Here is a 12,116-nt window from a genome sequence, read left to right on the forward strand (position 1 = left end):
TGGAACGATATTGAAAATATCTACAACTTTCCAGTTTTAAGTTTTTCCAAACTCCGAAAGAATAAAGGTCAAATCGATGGGTAAAGAGAAGGGATTCATTGTGTGGGAGAGACATAAAAGAGAAGCCAACCACAGAAAAGAAGATGGCGAATGCGGCTCTGATCTCTCTCATTGCTGAAGAAGAAGACCACATCTCTCTCTTTCTCCCCCTATGTTTCATCTTTATTTTTCTTATGAACTTTATGATAATGAGTAGCTAGTTTTTTTCTTTGGGATGTAGATGAACCATGCTTATTTCATTAATTTGATTGTTCTATCTCTTCTAGTTGATTGTGTTTGAGTTTGGCCAAAGATGTTTTATAACTCAGCGAACTAAGCGTGCCAAGCTTCCGCGAAGGACGATAGTCTTGCGAAGATAAGGAATACCTAAGAAGACCATCCCTAATTTGCTTTGAAGTGTAGAGTTATATCGGTTAAAGAAAAGCATTGGGGATTCGAAATCCCAAAGATCTTCACATATTCATAGTTTAAGTTTTTGCATTAATTAATAGATTTAGTTTAAATTTAGTTTTGTTAAATTCAATCTTAGTAACTTAGCCTTTTAGTTCCCCATAGTTCGACCCCGTACTTTCTGCTTGCTAGATTAGTATAGGATTTTATTTTTGATTGGTTAGTGACACGATCAAATTTTGGCACCGTTGCTGGGGAACCAAAGCACGGTTGCTAGGATTGATTTTTGTCAATTAGGCATAATTTTTAGAGTAATTTTAGTGTTTTTAATTTTTAATTTTTCTTTGTTTATTTAACTAATCTCTTTTTCTTTTGTTTTGTAGGTAACTGCAAGAGTAGCGATTCGATAATTAGTTAAGATTGTTATCTTTTCTTTCTTAGATATAATTGTATTTAGGACTTTTCAATTGTAATATTTGCATTAGATTGGGCTGTTTAGGTTAATTTTTAAAAATCCCCATCCCTCAGATCCCACATGTGTAACTTTTGTTCGAAAGATCACATGGATTGCGCTTCAGGTACGTCCTAAACTCTCCCTTTTGCTATAGTTATTTTCTTTTAATTTTACTTATTTAGCTTATTCTTTTTTTTTTATTCTTCTGTGTGTATGCATGGTCGTCGGTCCCTAAACCCTGAGTTGACTCCACTTGACTTAGAGTTAGAAGAGACTTTGGCCAACCTTAGAAGGCAAAGAACCATGGCAAACTATGAGCCTCCAATGAGGCCCTTGAGTGAGCATTTCATTCCTACAATATATATTCCAGTTTCTTGTATTAAGTTGCCTAACATAGAGGCGGCTCAATATGAGATCAAATCTAGTGTGATTCAAATGCTACCATCTTTTTATGGACATGCCAATGAAGAGCCTTATAAGCACTTAGATGAGTTTTTAGAGGTGTCTTCCACGGTTAAAATTCAAAACCTCTTAGTTGATGCTTTAAGGTTATTTCTTTTCCCATTCTCCCTTAAAGATAAAGCTAAGCATTGGCTTCATTTTTTGGACAATGTTAAAATTTCCACTTGGGTAGAAATGCAACAGGAGTTCCTTAAAAAGTTCTTCCCCATTGGCCGTACCAATAGCATTAGGAGAGCGATAACGAGTTTCTCCCAACAAGAAGGAGAACAATTTCATGAGGTCTGGGAAAGATTAAAAGAATTGCTTAGAAAGTGCCCCCATCATGCTATTCCTAAATGGCAATTGGTTCAATGCTTTTATGATGGCCTTAGAGACCGACATAGGCAAATGGTTGATTCTTCTTGTGGTGGGACTTTTATGCACAAGAATGAGAATGAGGCATGGGAACTTTTTGAGACCCTTAGTGAAAACTCCCAACACCATGCTTCAGCAACTAGGACTGAGATTCCATCCATTGGGCAACCAAAGAGGAGCAGTCTCTATGAGATCAATCCTACCGTTGAGATGAGTGCTAAGGTTGACTTGCTATCTAAGAAATTGGATTATCTCTTGTCATTAGGACAACAAACCACATCTCCACTTCCTACAAGTTCCTCTCCACCTAATCAGATTGAAGCATGTGCTTTATGTTCTAGCCTATCCCATCATGTCACTAACTGCTATTTGGCTACACAATACCCTGAGTTTGTTAAGGAGCATACACATTTGGCCCTAGGAGTCTCTAAATTTGGCAATGATCCATATTCCAATACCTATAACCCAGGATGGCGAAACCACCCCAATTTTTCATGGTGAAACTCAATGCCCAATTCCTCTAATCAAATACCTTATAGGCCACCTCCATTTAATATGCACCAAAATGCCTATAGGAATGAGCAACCATCATCTTCACAACCCTCACATAATTCATCATTTGAGGATAAGGTACTAAAAGCACTTAGTGGATTAGAGCAAAACACTCAATTGTTGCATTCCCATTCTCAGTCCATTAACAAATTGGAAGCTCAACTTGGTCAACTAGCTGATGCTATCAGTAGGAGGGAGGTTGGTCAGTTACCTAGTCAACCAATAGGTAACCCTAATCATCAAATTGGGTCTAGGAAAGAACAAGTCCAAGCAGTCTCGGTTGTGACATGCAGTGGGAAGGAATATTATGCACCTTCGCCTACTCCTAAGTCATTGCCCATTGATCTTGAGAGTCGAGAAGAGGTTGATTTGACCCATGAGACTGGCAATGATGCACACAAGCCTAGTAAAGAACACCACCTGTGAGTATTTCCCATCAATTTCCTTGTAAGGGGTTGCACATTCCGATTGTAGAGGGTCCTACTCCTGAATCTTACACTCCCAAAGCCCCCTTCCCTGAAGCTCTTGAGTCCTCAATTTCAGATTCTATAAAGAACGTATCCTTAAGCCCAAATAGAGATGAAGAGTGCTTTGCGATTAACTTTATTGATGAGGTAGTGGTTGATTATATTCTAAACATTCTTATTGATGATCCCCTACAACATTAGTTACCATTTGGGGAATATAACCTAAATATTGAGGAAGTCAACACATTGTTGGACTCTTTCACTTCTTTGGAGCAGTCACCATTCACATTTAGATTTGAGCTTCCACCTTCATTTGCTGCTTCTTACTGAGTTTGGCTGAAGACTCTAAACTTAGCGCTTTATGGGAGGCAACCAATATGTTTAGATATTATTTCTTGTTCTTTTTCCTTTATTTTCTTTGTTTGTTGTTAGGTTTTACTGTTGCGTGCTCTATCATGAGTTCAAACATCGGGTACACTCTTTCCTCTTTTTGCTTATATTATTTTTTTTTGCATGCACTGAGGTCATTGCATAATTTAAGTGTGGGGGGGGGGGTGTCAACTCGAGTAAGACTTGTTGATAGTTAGTAGAGCATTGTCACAAAGATAAAAAGTGCCCAATTTTTTCTGGCGTTGGTAAGATAAATGTTTTGATTCCTTGCTTAGATACAAAATGAGAGTTTAAGTGTTTTAGAAATCCCATCTGATGTAATGAACACCCTCTTGAGAGAATAGTAATGGGTTTTACATTTTGAGACCGAAGTTGAATCAGAAAATAGGAATTCCAGGTAGTCCAAAAGGTTTGACCATCTAGTTATCTTGTATTGCCTTGTGCTTATGGTGACAAGTTGAGACCGATTTTAGACTATTTAAATGTGAAGTGAATTGAAGTATAATGTGAAAAAAGAAAAAGAAAAAAAAATGTTGAAGTTTAAAGGTTAGACCTCCTTCTTAGTAACCGGGTCTTGGTGTCACCAACATCGTGCTTCGCGTCAAACAGTTGGGGTGTCTTTGGTCCAGTCTTGGCCTGTAGCCTAGTTGGCTTGAGTAAGTAAGTTCGAGGGGTATTCTACACCTAGTCCCTTAAAGCCATCTGCCTTGAGAGCGGCTGACCCAACACTCGTTACATAGGCCATCTAGAAAGCTTAAGAAGCAAGACATTGCACGGACTAGAACTGTGACCATTAAAGAAAGAAGTGAATTAATGTGCTTATAAAGGTGAAATGTCTAAGAAGGTCAATATTGCTTAGATCTTGAGTTCTTGGTATTATTTGGTACATAATTTAGTCTTATCTGAGGGTGAACTGGTAGACTAAAGATAAGAAGAGACTTCTTGATTGAATTGTTTGCCTAGAGCTAGACTCAAGAGAGGGTGTTAGAGCTTAAGTGTGGGGGTGCCTATATTCCCTTTAATCTTTAGTGGAGTGTCTTTGTCTTGGAATCTATCTTTCTACTCTTACTACTGCCAGAATAATTAGAAGAACACTTAAGAATTTTGTGTGTATATTCTCTGCAAACACTCACGAGACACAACTCGTCCATTAGGGTAACCTAGGGGTTTAAAGGCTTGTTGCACATGCTAAGTGCAACCGTGATTCCTACGAAAGTGAGTTAGGTTTTTCTTTATTTATTTTCTGTATTACTTTTATTGTTTTGTTTTGCTCGAGGACTAGCAAACACTCAAGTGTGGGGGTATTTGATAAGCATGCATTTACCATTATCTATTTGATTTAATTCTCCATACTTATTTAATTAAAGAGAGCTAATTGAGTATTTTTGTGTATTTTTCAGGAATAAGGAGATTTTGGATATTAGAGATAATATGGAGTAAAGTTGGCAAATATATTAGATATTGGTGGATTTTAAATCATGGCATTCAATCTCCCTGCCCAAGGAATCATGAAAAGTGAGATCTTAGCCAAATTGGAAACAGGTGGAGGTCTAAGGAACAAAATTGGTAATAAATCTGAAAATCGGGTAAACAGACATACCTTCAGTATTTTGGGCATATCTCTCTCGTATAAGCTTGGATTTCGGTGATTCAAGATGCTATGAAACGATATTGAAAATATCTACAACTTTCCAGTTTTGATTTTTCCCAAAATTCGAAAGAATAAAGGTCAAATCGACGGGTAAAGAGAAGGGATTCATTGTGTGCGGGAGACATAAAAGAGAAGCCAACCACAGAAAAGAAGACGGAGAATGCGGCTCTGATCTCTCTCATTGCTGAAGAAGAAGACCACATCTCTCTCTCTCTCCCTATGTTTCATCTTTATTTTTCTTATGAACTTTATGATAATGAGTAGCTAGTTTTTTTCTTTGGGATGTAGATGAACCATGCTTATTTCATTAATTTGATTGTTCTATCTCTTCTAGTTGATTGTGTTTGAGTTTGGCCAAAGATGTTTTATAACTCAGCGAACTAAGCGTGCCAAGCTTCCGCGAAGGACGATAGTCTTGCGAAGATAAGGAATACCTAAGAAGACCATCCCTAATTTGCTTTGAAGTGTAGAGTTATATAGGTTAAAGAAAAGCATTGGGGATTCGAAATCCCAAAGATCTTCACATATTCATGGTTTAAGTTTTTGCATTAATTAATAGATTTAGTTTAAATTTAGTTTTGTTAAATTCAATCTTAGTAACTTAGCCTTTTAGTTCCCCATAGTTCGACCCCGTACTTTCTGCTTGCTAGATTAGTATAGGATTTTATTTTTGATTGGTTAGCGACACGATCACAGAGCTGGGCTTTCTTCGTCCACACCTATGAAGAGACGATCATTAGGATAGAAGAAACCCTTGTCTAATGCCCCATTTCCTTGGTTTATTATAGAACATTTGGATATGTAATTAACTTTCCCTGGATTACTTTTTTAAAACATGGGATTGTAACTAACTTGATTATTACTACATTTCCGCTACTCTGAGAGAGTGATTTTCACTTATTCTCTCATCTTTAAGATTACACTTATACATTGATATTATCTAGTTCCGCACTCTGATAAATTGAATTTTATCTTATTCATGATATCTATTATTTGTTGCTTTTACCTTAATTTTTATTGTTCATGATTGTGTTATCGTGTATGTGGGAGGCATGGTCCCTCGATTCTTGATCCTTGGACTGTGGATCACATTCCCGGGTATGCCAGATAGGGTACCGGCTGGGTGGATGTGACACACCAACCTCGAGACGTTCGGGAAGAGGAACTGTCCGGACAGAAGATGGACGATCACTTCATATTAGTTGAGAACTCGCCAACATAAATCAAAGATTAGGGCAACTGTCTCGAGGCAGAAAGGCTGATGATATTTATTCAGTCATCCGAAAGACTCCTTTCACTGAGGCTATCGCTCTGTTCGAATTTCCACATAACTTTAGGCTTCCAACTTTTACGGCTTTTGATGGATCGGGAGACCCCACGGCCCATATTAGTTACTATCAACAAATGTGGCAGTGGCTGGAAACTCTGATGAAATCCTTTGCCGAGTTTTTGCTTCTTCCCTGACCGGGGCGGCCCAGAAGTGGTTTTCAAACCTTCCTTCGGGAGGAATCAACGGCTTTGAGAATTTAGCGCGCAAGTTTATTGGGCGTTTCCAGAGTGGTATCCAGATCAGGAAACAAAGGAGACGCTCTTTACTATCAAGCAGGGAAGGAACGAATCAATACGGGAATACCTGAAGAGATTCAATAAAGTTACAATGGAAATAGGCAACTTGGATGATCAAGTAGCAAAAACAGCCCTCTTTACAGGTTTAACCAACCGGAAGTTACTGGAGTATTTACTGCAGCATATGTTGACCACCTATGCTGAGTTAGTACAACAATGCCAAAAGCAAGGCAGAGGTGGCGGAAATACTTGATGCCTGACAAAGGGAACCCAAGGTAATGACCAAAGAGATAAAAGTCCCGGAAAAAGGACCAAAGCAGAAGCAGCCTAATCGGGAACGCGCTAGAAAGACACGTTTGGCCTGAAGAAGACGATCCCCAGACCAGGACGAGTATACACCATTAAATACTACTTGGTCTGAGATACTGATGCAGATAAAGAATTGAGATATTCTAAGATGGCCCCCCAAGATCGTTACAAAGACGGGTGAAAAGAACATGGAAAAATATTGCCACTTCCACAAAGACTACGATCATTATACTAATGACTGTAGGCATCTCAAGGCAGATATTGAGAGGCTAATTAATGAGGGACACCTTACGAACTTTCTAAAAAATAGGGAGGATGAAAAGGGAGCGATCAATGAAAAAAGAGGTCGTTCGCCAAACCAGGAGCGTTGAGTTGAAGCATCAAAGTCTAAGAAGGGAAAGGAAGTCGCGGGACCCAGCAGGTCCTCGATCCTCACAATATTCGGGGGACCTGAACCCGAGTCCTTACGAAAGTTGAAATCAAAAATGAACTTCGTGGGATCGGGAGAGACTCAGAAAAGAAAGAAAATGGATGAATTACCAATTACTTTCGGTGAGGAGGATGAGCGAGGCGTCTGCATACCTCATGATGATGCGATAGTCATCAAGGTAGAAGTTGGACGAAGAGAGGTGCACAGGGTCCTGGTTGACACAAGATCTTCAGTTGATCTCCTATCTTACGAAGCTTATGAGAAGCTGAATCTCGAATCAGGGCTGATGAAACCATCCTCGACTCATCTCTATGGATTTGCTGGTTCATCGATCATGGCGGAGGGAACAGTTCAGTTGAATCTCTCGGTAGGAAATTTCCCGAAAGAATCGACCATTCGAGCGAATTTCTTGGTAGTTCGGGATCTTCCCGCATATAATATGATTTTGGGTAGACCCTCGTTAGCAAAGCTGGGTGCTGTAGTGTCACCAAAACACATGAAGATAAAGTTTCCAACGCATAATGGAATTGGGCAAGTAGTTTCGAATAAAAAATTATCCCGACAATGTTATGTGGCTTACCTGAAGGATAAAGTAGGACCTAAAAAGGCCATAGCCTTACCAATTGAAATAAGAGATGATCGGGACGAAGACATCATGCAAAGGCCCGAACCAGTGGAAAAGTTGAAATGTATATGCTTACAACTGGAGGATAATGTGAAGTTCACTTACATCGGATCCGAACAACTCGAAGCTTTTAAAGAAGAATTAACGATTTTCCTTTGGAAAAACATAGACGTATTCGCCTGGTCAGCGAGCAATATGCCGGGAATTGATAGATTTTTGGCCGAACACATGCTATGGCTTAATCCCGACTTCAAGGTGTAATTCAAAGGAGGCGAAATTTCTAGATCGAAAAACACGAGGCTATCAGGGCGGAGGTGGAAAAACTAGAGAAGTCTGGTTTTATAAAGCCCATTGAGTGCCCAACATGGTTGGCTAATGTAGTAATGGTAAAGAAGCCCAATGGAAAATGGAGAATGTGCACCGACTACACAGACCTCAATAAAGCATGCCCAAAGGATTGTTATCCTTTGCCACAAATAGATCTTTTGATTGACGCCACGGTGGGGTATGAAACGTTAAATTTCATGGATGCTTATTCCGGATATAACCAAATCCTAATGAATGAGGAAGACAAAAGATTCACGGCATTCATGACCGATCAGGAAAGCTATTTCTATAAAGTCATGCCATTCGGTTTAAAGAATGTGGGAGCTACATATCAAAGGGCCGTAAACAAAATTTTTAGCAACCTTATCAGGAGGAATATGGAAGCATACGTGGATGATATGTTGGTAAAAAGTCTCTTACGAACAGGTCACATTGAGGATCTTTAGGAAATATTTTCCGTCTTAAGGAAGTACCGGATGAAGTTGAATCCGGAGAAGTGTGCCTTTGGAGTATCTTCAGGCAAATTCTTGGGATTTATGGTTTCTCAAAGAGGAATCGAGGCAAACCCTGCCAAGATACAAACACTGATCGACATGGATTCCCCAAAGACTGATTGAGATATACAGTGTTTAACAGGACAAATAGCAGCTCTAACCCGATTCATCTCGCAAGCAGGAGAAAGATGCTTACCTTTTTTCCAGGCATTGAAAGACCTGAGGGGAAGTAAGGAGGCTCGTTGGACGGAGGAATGTCAAAAGGCATTTGAGGAATTAAAGAAAAGAACTTACATTACCCAACATGTGGCATGTTTATGTCGACGACTCAAGCAACAAATCTGGTTCAAGGGCAGGCGTTCTGTTAAAAAGTCCGGGAGGATTCTTAATCTGATATGCTTTGAGATTTGAGTTCCAAGCAAGCAATAATGAAGCCGAGTATGAAGCTCTTATTGCAGGGGCTCGTGCTAGCAAAGGCTTTAGCGGTAATTGAAGCAACAATATACAGTGATTCCCAACTTATCGTCAATCAAGTAGATGGAGAATACGAAGTAAAAGAGCCACGCCTACAGAAATACCAGGAGCTGGTCTAGGTCCTAAAAAAAGGTTTCAAGAACATCAAAATATGCCAAATACCTTGAAAGGAGATTCGGTTGTGGATGACCTTTCGAAGTTAGCAAATGCTAAAGAGAAAACCTTGGAGCCGTCTGTTTACGTTGAGGAGCTAAATCTCCCAAGCGAGAAGGTAGAATTTGTATTGTATATTGAAAGTACAAAATGTTGGATGGATCCAATCATCGAATACATACGAGATGATAACTCCCCGAAGATATAAAAGAAGCCCGATCAATCAAGAATTGCACAGCAAGGTTCACCATCCAACACGGAAGATTATATCGCCAGTCCTTCGCGGGATCCTTGCTCAGGTGTGTCGGCCTAAAAGGGGCCAGAACAGCGTTGGCCAAGGTTCACGAAGGTATTTGTGGAGCACATTCGGGAGGATGAACCCTGACACATAAAATCCTTCGCCTTGGATTATATTGGCCTAAATTACAAGAAGATTCCTTCAAGTACGTTCGGGAGTGCCCCCAATGTCAGATACACTCAAACATGCCCAGACAACCGGCTACGATACTTACGTCAATACTAAACCCAATTCCCTTTGCAATGTGGGGAATAGACTTGATGGGCATGTTTCCGCAAGCAGTAGGAAGGAAAGAGTATTTAATCGTGGCAATCGATTATTTCACAAAGCGGGTAGAGGCCGCTCCATTGGCATCAATCAAAGAAAAGTAAATAGAAAAGTTCGTATGAGAATCAATTATATATAGGTTCAGGATTCCTAAAGTATTGGTTACTGACCATGGAACACAGTTCAATAATCCCCAATTTGAACACTTTTGCAATACCTATATGATAGATCACCGAATGTCATCGGTAGCGTACCCTCAAAGCAACGGGCAGGTAGAAGTCACAAACCGAATGCTATTGGAAGGAATAAAGAAGAGGCTCGAGACAAATAAAGCCTTATGGACAGAAGAACTTCAAAATGTACTATGGGCATACCGAACAACAGTCCGAACTCCAACTGGAGAAACTCCGTTCAAATTAACTTATGGTTCGGAAGCACTGGCACCAATCGAAGTAATGGTAGGAACCATTCGAGAATGAAAATATGAGGAACAGGTGAACGAAAAAGGTATGTTAGATAGCCTTGAGCTATTGGATGAAGTTCGCACACGCGCAGTAGCCCGAACTCAACAGTATCATCGAAGGATAGCTTCTCACTACAACGCTCGAGTCAAGAACCGACAATTTCAGGTGGGATATTTGTTTCTAAGAAATACTCTGGCCTCCGACCCACGTCACCAGAGAAAGCTGGATCCCACGTGGGAAGGACCTTATATGGTCATAAAGAAGCTTGGTCCAGGAGCATACAAGCTAAAACATTTAGAGACCGACCGCATGTTGGACCGATCCTGGAATGCAAGACATCTAAAGAAATATTTTTCCTAAAGTCAAGCAAAATTTCCCTTGTTTACCAATTTTGATCTATGATTACTTAATGCAAATGAATGTTTCCATTCCAATTCTTTTGATTAGGGGACCATATATAACAGAGTACATCCAAAATCAAAAGGATCATTAAGGCATCAAGGCATCGGGTATAAACCTTCGGGTAATACCGTATGAGACCTTCGAACGTACATCCAAAATCAAAAGGATCATTAAGGCATCAAGGCATCGGATAAAAACGTTCGGGTAATACCGTATGAGACCTTCGAACGTACATCCAAAATCAAAAGGATCATTAAGGCATTAAGGCATTGGGTAAAAACCTTCAGGTAATACCGTATGAGACCTTCGAACATCCCAATATATTCCCTGGAACTTTTGGGTAAAGGCATCGGGTAGCACCGAATGGGTCATTCAAAAACCAAAGAAATCTCTTTTATTAAGTAAATTTCTTTAGGTCTAAGGCACCGGGTAAAACCCGGTGGGACCTTTAAAAGCCTCGATGGAAATTCTGAGAAATTTCCTAAGGTCAAGGGCATCGGATAAATTCCGAACGAACCTTAAAAGCCTAGTAAGTTTAAAAACTTTCTAAGGTAAAGGCATCGAGTAGCACCGAATGGGTCCTTCGAACGCCACAAAAGTTTCAACGAAAATTTTCTGGTCACAAGCATCGGGTAATACCGAATGAGACCTTGAAAATTCATGAAAGTCAAAGAAATTTTTGGGGATCGGGTATATCGAAGGTACACCGAGTATAACTTTTGTATCCTTAGAAAATATTCTTACAAAACTTTCGCTAATCAAAATTGGTAGAGAAACTTGTTACAACCAATATGATTAATCCTTTATTCATATATGAAGGCCAAACTAAACAACACTCGGTGGTTACAAGGTATTCTAATATCTTGGACAAGGAACATTTCAACAACCTAAACAGCGTTCGGGGGATGAGAAAATTCTTGGACAAGGAGCATTTCAATAGAAAAAACAAAAGCTTCACCAACAACTGGGAGGAGCAGCCCGAATCCATCATCTAGCTTTTCCAGGATCCTTAACCTTTGATTAATGAAGAGACATCATCTTCGGTCGCTGAGATAAGAAGGAAAACTAAATCTGGCAAAGAAGAGCTAAACCCGATCTCCTCTTGTTCTTTGGATCGTTGTGGAAGAACGATTGACGCCCTCCGGATTGGCATTTGGAGCATCTACTTCTTCCTTGTTTTCTGCAATCTCCTCTGATATTGGAGTTGCAGGAGGTGAGTCGTCAAGATACAGCGTGATGTCCATATTAGGAGTCGGCAGATCTTCTACATCTTCGGCCCATTCGGGAGAAGGAAGCCCTAACTTCGCGAAGACTTCAGGATGGCAAAGGAATTGATGGGGAGCCGTGTCAAGATTCGGATTTATCCTCAAGATTGATTCAAACACCTCATTCTGCCATCCCGATAAGCATGATCATTCAAAATATCCAAAAGATTACGAAATGGCTTACTGTCTAAATACTTACGGACGCACACTCTTTGGGTTTCGGCAAGGATAAAATCAAGATCGGGAGGAACTATTTGTTTCC

The 12,116-nt window shown here is 39.9% G+C and overlaps 1 non-coding gene across 1 annotated transcript; it reads right to left on the bottom strand.

Annotated features, from left to right (window-relative positions):
* Positions 1–1,588: 1,588 nt before the first annotated feature.
* LOC149011349 (small nucleolar RNA R71) lies at positions 1,589–1,695 on the bottom strand. The gene has a single exon (XR_016174859.1). It is a non-coding gene; the product is annotated as a small nucleolar RNA R71 (small nucleolar RNA).
* Between the last annotated feature and the right edge of the window lie 10,421 nt (positions 1,696–12,116).

This window comes from Hakea prostrata, chromosome 7 (genome assembly GCF_041222555.1).
Source record: "Hakea prostrata isolate BN-2017 chromosome 7, UWA_Hpros_2, whole genome shotgun sequence".
Taxonomy (NCBI): Eukaryota; Viridiplantae; Streptophyta; class Magnoliopsida; order Proteales; family Proteaceae; genus Hakea; species Hakea prostrata.